The following is a 7,395-nucleotide window of genomic DNA, read 5'->3' on the forward strand; positions in this document are numbered from 1 at the left end:
GACCGTTTACCGTAACAAAGCCAGAGGCATGGCTGCTGATACTCGTGGTCTTGTTGACCATTGACAGTCAGGGCACACCTGTGGACACCACAAGTCCATATGTAAAAGATGTTTGAAACTGACGCAGACCAAGGGACCAAGCCCGTCCAACTTGGCAAAGTCAATAGACACTCCAAACTTCAAAGACCCACAGCAAACGTTAGCAAACATGATAGATAACGTAATTACACCTAGCCCATGCCCTCAAATGTTGACATTGAAACTTACAAGGCAATTAAGGACAAAGATAACTGTTTAATTTGGCTTTATCTTTTTTGCTAACTTACCAATATGGAAACATCTCTATATACACACACAGAATTCACACTGGTAACATTAAAGCCACACAACTTTTACTGAGCAGCTATGAGTGGTAATTCATTCTGTTGGGCTTTGAGTTCAAGTGGTTCAGTGGATTTCATGTACAGAAAACAAAGCCTATCAATCAACTGGTGTTCCAACTACATAGCCGCACTCACTGAACTGAAACACAAACAAATGGTGCATATTCTTCATGATTCCCAGCTCCTGGAACCAGAGATGCTGTTGCTGTAAGAAACACAACAAACTCAAACTTTATTTTCTTTACTGGATATTAGAAATTGTTTTTTTGTTTTGATTATTGTTTTTGGACTTTTTGCTTTTATTAGGTAGGTCAGTGGAGAGAGACGGGAAACAGGAAGAGAGAGTAAGGGAATGACATGCATCAAAGAACTGGTTGGATTGGGAGTCGAACCAGGGACCAGCTGCTCAGGGCACAGAGGCCCATGTGGTACGCACCGTAACAACTTGGCCATTGGGTCTCCCCTTTGCACTGGTTTTTAATGACTTCTAAGTCTTTTTGACTGATCTTCAGCTCTGTATTACTCTTGAACTTGCTGGGCCTGATTCCTATTCCTATTCTTGCAAGCTGCCAAATATCCAGCATTCACAAATTATAAATGGCATTTTTGATTTTGTCAGTGATTATCTGTATAACTAGAAAATGCACTCAATAGAGCACAGGCCTCCACCAAGGAGGTATGATGAGTCTGATTACATTCTGTTTGATACAGTGTCTCCAAACCTTTTTGAGCCGCGGCGTTGTCTCACTCGCAGCATGTCTGTGTACTTTCATATTTAGTGCAATACCGCCTCTAGTGGAAGAGCATGTAAAGTCTGTCACTACAAGCCGCTCGCTCAGAGTACCAATCAGGTTAAATTGGATAATCTTCCACGGCACACTTATGTGCCGCGGCACACTGGTTGGGAAACACTGGTTTAATAAATGATATCTGGTTGTAAAAATACAGCTAACTGTCAAAGAAATCACATAAAATCAAGCATAGCTGTGGTATTGTTTCAGCATCATTATTGAGGTATTGGGGGAGGTATAATTTAATATCATCATAATTTTGGTATTGTAAGAACACTAGACTAAGTCAGCATCATCACCAGCTGATGTGTGGACATAGAGGACAGAAATAGCATTGTTCTTACACTGTAAGAAAAAAAACAAACATTTTTTTTTTTCAAATTCCGAATAATATTTATAAAATCAAGTGAAAGAAAGTGTAAATTTACATGCCAGTCATTAGAAAATAGGGCAAAACTAAATGATATTAACAACAAAATATCTGTACTTTTTCAATTAGCTTTTTTTTCAGTGTATGACCATTAATTGTCTAATGTTACCATATTTAAATGTGTTGAAATTAGCATTATTTTAGAGGTATTTTGTTATTTGAAAAGAAAAAATACATTGTAAACCCTAAAAAAAAATAAGTAAATAAAAGTTAATGTAAACATATTAATTAAATAACACATAATTATATTTATGCATTCCTTAAATATAATACAATTATGTTAATATGAATAAATAATCTTAAACATATTTTAGGGCTAATTATTAATACAAGATATTTTACAAACTTGTCTCACTGGCTCTGCATTCTCCTCCTTGGTCCAAGAGTTAGTAGCCGGGAACAGTAAGCTGATAGCATAGTGACCTCTTTCAATAATGTCTAATAAATGAAATGACCAGTTAGTGAAATCAAAGTTCTATGTTGCAAACAGATTGGGCCTTTTTATCTTGTGGCCATCCACATTTAGAATAGGGACAAGGTGGAAATTTTAAGTTACCTTGTGTTTTAAATCATAATAGCTGTCATTTGGCACATGTGTTACAGTTACTTACATTGCTTTTGGTAGTGTACAGTTACTGTTGTGAAGTGTGAAGTTATGTGCATGATTAGTAACCCCCTGTAATGATGTACCTGTGCGTGCTCTTCGACAATGCAGTGGGAGCACTATTGTGTATGATTTGCCAAAATGTATCTGCCTGTCTTTCTCTCTCTCTTGCTCATCTACCACTCTCTCTGTAATTATAAAAACAGCTCTCTCTTCTCTTCCCTCTTTCTCCATTGTTGTGAATGCTATACCAACACTGCTCTTGTGCTTTTTGCTTGCTGCACTGTTCCTGTCGTCTACCCAGAATGCGCACACACACACACATACACACACACACACACACACACACACACACACACACACACAGTTCTCCTGTTTTATTCCGCTAAGTCAGCATAGCAACCAATTTATCACTGTCTCTCTCTCCCCTTTATCTAGCTTTTCTCTCTCTCTTCTTCCTCTTTTTATCACTTACATTTGAATTTGCTTTAGTTGCATGACCATTGTTAAATACAGTGTTATACAGTGTTACCAGCAGGTTGGACAAAGTTTACAATGTCATTAAGAATGTTAAAAAGTTTAAAAACAGTTGGTTGGAATGAAAAATTAAAAACATTCCAGGACTTTTGATTCTTTATTATTACGACATAAATTGCATATAACCTGTCATAGCAGGAAAAGCACAGGTAGAACTGGTAATGTTGACGACAGCTCCCTTCTAGCAGTCAGGATATTAGTTATATGTCTTTTTGCAGATTAATCAAAATGGCCTAGGAAGTACAAAATGCATGCAGGTTGCTGGTATTAGTTTTATGGGTGTCAGTGATGTGTTGTCACTAATGAGTCTGAGATATTTAAAGCTGTTGAACTGTCTGAAAGTGGGGTTCAGTCCAGTGTGGGGTGTGTTACTCATCATCTTAATCCTTAACCTAACCTTACCCAAAGGTCAAACCAAGTCTTAATTTAGAATGTTGTACATCATGGGGACGTTTTGTCCTTAAAAGGATGATACAAGTACATGCATACACACAAACCCCTGTATTGGTGCAATGTCAAAACAGGCTGACTTTGTCTCATCCTGTTCACATGTGTACTTTGTATGTGTGTACTGTGTGTGCACGTCCCCTTCTATCACTCATACTGCAAAGAGCTCTGTAGCTCCTTAGTCAGCATGTTAACTTAATTAACTCAGTGTGTGAATGGGTGTGTGTGTTTACATGTGCTAATGCATTGTCCATCTCTGTGAGGATTTGTGCATACGTCTGTAGTTGTGTATATGCTTGTGAGAGGTTTGTGTGAATACATGAGTTCATGTACGTGAGCATGTGGCTGCTTACGAGAACAAACAGCCATGACCGACCCATCAGTCATGTACGATTACAAAGAAAAAGAAGTGTCAGAGTAGAAAGCAGGAGGAGATGTTTTTCACCGCCAGGGTTACATTTTTTTTTTAAGATACTTGAAATACTGGTGTATGTAGCAAAATCAGAATCCAGGAAAGTGGTTGCAGCACCTATAGGCTGCCAAACTAAGGACTGTAATAAATGTTCAATTCAAATGTTGATTTAACAAATATATGTATATATATTTATTTATTTTTTAACATTTTTACACTTTCAAAAACATCTTATCTGGGATGCCATGTTTGCCCATTACTGTCTTGAAATGTGATTTTCCTAGCCTCACCAAACTTTATAGGTTTAGGATGACTAACCATTAAAAGGTTTGTACTGCATGCCTATTAATTTTCTTTAAAAATGATAGTGAAGGCATTATAATCCCATATAATCCCAAACATTACTATTATTATTATTATTTACTTACAATACTATCTTTTATTACTTTTGAGCCAATATTTGAGCTCTTTACCACTAATAGACAAAGCAGGCATGAATGGTATGTGGTGTAGCTGGTGGAACATAAAAATGCATGTGGAAATGGCTTAATGTATAGTCATTTAGTGAGCAAAGTGCCAATGTCCTTCCATGTTCCCTTCATATATAAATATACATATAATACACACATAAGTATTGCTTTATATTGAAGCCCATTTTTGCCACTGTGATCGAAAAGAAGATCCTGTAAATCATTATTATAATAATATAAACTTCCTCCAAATAATGCCTTAGTATCTCAGATTAAAGAGTTAGCATTTCAAAAATAATAGTGACATATGATTAAAGAGAGGACAATGGCAGTTAACATCTGAAAGTAGTAAGTAGAAGTAACTTCCATTTTACTAGTGAGTCAATGATTTGTTTGTATGATCTGACTGGAATCACTGCATACCATAAAATTTAAAATATACTCACAGAGCTACTTCTGAAGACATTAGGAGTACTTTCCCTTAAAATGAATGGAAGCCCTTGTGAGACACAAGAGCTAATTTCTATTGGTGCAGTGAATACAGTGTACACCACACTGAGTAAAAATGGTCATTAACTTCAGACCCCCCCAGCAACAAGAAAATGTTGCTATGTTTACATTAAGAAAGTTTGCTACTACTACTATACTCAGCAACTAGCAAGTAGGAGCCAGTAGCCAGTTGTACCAGCTGATTGTGAGTTTGACAGTAAAAGTAAAACAGTAACTGCTACATTGTAGGTGACTAGGTTCACACTAAACTCCCCCCTCCAATCAGCACCATCTCCACTAAATTGACTGTTATCAAACCTTGTCTCAGAATGATGTTTCATCAGTGCAGCATTCAGATAATATGGGAAAGAAAGACACTACTGACTAATGACAGAAAGAAAAAGACTTGCAGAGGTGATTGAATGTCCATGTTAAACATAGCGAAAGTTCCAAAACCTTAGGTGAACATATGTTAACATGCTTTGTAAGACAAAAGCCCAATTTTCAGTCTGCACCGAACACTTGTTTCTGATGGTTTTTTCCAGCACTGTGTGTATGTATGAACTTTGTGAACCCCTTCTCTGGGCATCAGCTCCAGGTTCAGCGCGCCCCAGCACTGCAGCATGCCCACCAAGTGCTGACTGCAGGGACTGTCATGCCAGAGACAATGTCTGAAAGAAAGTGTTCCCCTACACAGCAGCTGGTTGGCCAGGATTGTTATATTGCTACTGAAGGCTGTGCAGTTCCATGTCACTAACTATGTCACTAACATGTTTTTTTTCTCTCTGGTTTATTATCATTCACTGCACATCACTATTGCAGCAAGTAACTGTGGAGGTTGATGAGTTTTTATGCTGAACTGTATGTAAACATTTTCTAGCAGACCCCCGTTCATTAAGTTTTTAAGCCACGTGTCTAAAATCAAGTGTTTAATTGGTTCTACAGGAAATTACATATTTCCTTCAGAAGTTTAGTGAGAAGTTTAAATTGAATCGTGAATCGTGCCTCAAAGGATATGTGTTATAGCTAATGGATGGATGAATATTTTATATGAACATGTGGTTAACGTGAACATGATCACATTAAAATGCAAATATTTGATTGTATTTGTCATGAATCTATCATGTCGTGAACATTTTATCAATGCAGACCTTGTATCTTTTATCCACCTATCATTATTCACAACGTGAAACATGTTGTTGCCTCCTAACTGACCTCTGATGAGAACAGTCTTTACATACATACAAATACATGGCACTTAGTTGTAATAACAGGAAAGTTATGCCATTAGATGAAAGATACACCTCATGAACGCTCTGGGATGCATCATCAGTGTTGTAATTTGGGGTCATCAGGTGTTTCGGGTCTTTCAACATCAGACACCCTCTCCCAGGCAACCCAACTGTAGTTGATCAGACCCTGGCTTGCATCTCAGCAGGATTTGTCCACAGATCTGCCCTCTTGATCCAAAGTCATCTTGTGGCTTTCTCTGTGGCTTCTGTTGCTTTCTTGATGACTCTCTTCTTTGCTTGCCCTGTGATGCCCAGTACTGTAAAAGCCCTGCAGTGTAAACATCCTGCAAAGTCTCGGCAACCCTCCTCCACAGGTTCACATCAGACCCGCCAGCCCTGCCTTTGGCATGTCTCCACAAGTTCCAGGTACTTGGCACGCATCCTTTCATTGGCCTCGACGACACACTCTTCCCAGGGTACAGTTAGTTCCAGCATGATCAGTTGCTTGGTGGATTCTGAAACGATTATGTCTGGCTGCAGATGTGATGGTGCTATCTGGACTGGGAACTTTAGCTGCTTGCCAAGGTCCACTTCCAAACTCCAGTCGCTGGCAGTGGTGAGGAGGCCAGCCTTCGGTCCTGACTGTGGGTGCAGCTTTTCACTAGCTCTCATAAAGGCAAACCTCTTGGACTGGTGGTGGCCCTTGTTGATGTTGATGGCTGTGGCTACAGTGTCAGCTATTGCTTTGAGGGTCTGATCATGGCAACAGCAGTAGTGCCCGTTTCCCACAGCTTTTGGGCAACTGCTGAGAAAGTGTTCCAAGGAGCCTCTTCCAGAGCATTGAGAACAGGTAGGTGTTTCACTCTTGCCCCAAACATGCAGGTTTGCTGGACTGGGTACTGTATCATATACAACCTGGACCGAGAAACTTATGCAGTGGTAGTCTGCTTGCCAGATGTTGGACCACATTATCTTTTGCTGCAGAACATTTTCCCATCTTGTCCACACTCTTTGCTGGCCTGTACTTCCTCCACACCTGCTCAGACTGCTCCTTGGCTTTGGCTTCATCGTCTCATTTATACATACCTACAGTGGGTAGCTGACAAGGTCCTGTGGTGTCTAGCTGAATGTATTACTCAGTGTTTTTCTAGTGTAGACAAGCAGTGTCGGTGCTGTCCATGGTACTGAAAGGGGACTAGACTGCTTTCCTTGCTTCAATAGAGCACGGATGAGGAAAGCTCCTGTGATTTTCTGCAGAGCCTCTTTGTCTCATCCACTTTCAGCATCGCGGACAGCACCAACAAGGCAGTGATGCACTGTGTTACAGAGGAGAAATGTGGCCTGTGGCATCAGGTCACATTTAATTAGATTACAAAAGGTAGAAAAACTAAACTAAACCAAAACAAAATTTCTCAGTTTGTTTTCTTATTTTTGAGCTTATAAGGTACACATTTACTAAAAATAATATAGTGTAATGTCCTGTTCCAGTATCACTGGGAGAGTAATTTTAAATCTTTCCAGATGGCAGATTAACCATAGTGAAATGACAGGATATAGTCTGTAATAGACATAGACATTCAGCAGGACAAAGCCAAAAGAG

This window comes from Lates calcarifer, linkage group LG11 (genome assembly GCF_001640805.2).
Source record: "Lates calcarifer isolate ASB-BC8 linkage group LG11, TLL_Latcal_v3, whole genome shotgun sequence".
Classification (NCBI taxonomy): Eukaryota; Metazoa; Chordata; class Actinopteri; family Centropomidae; genus Lates; species Lates calcarifer.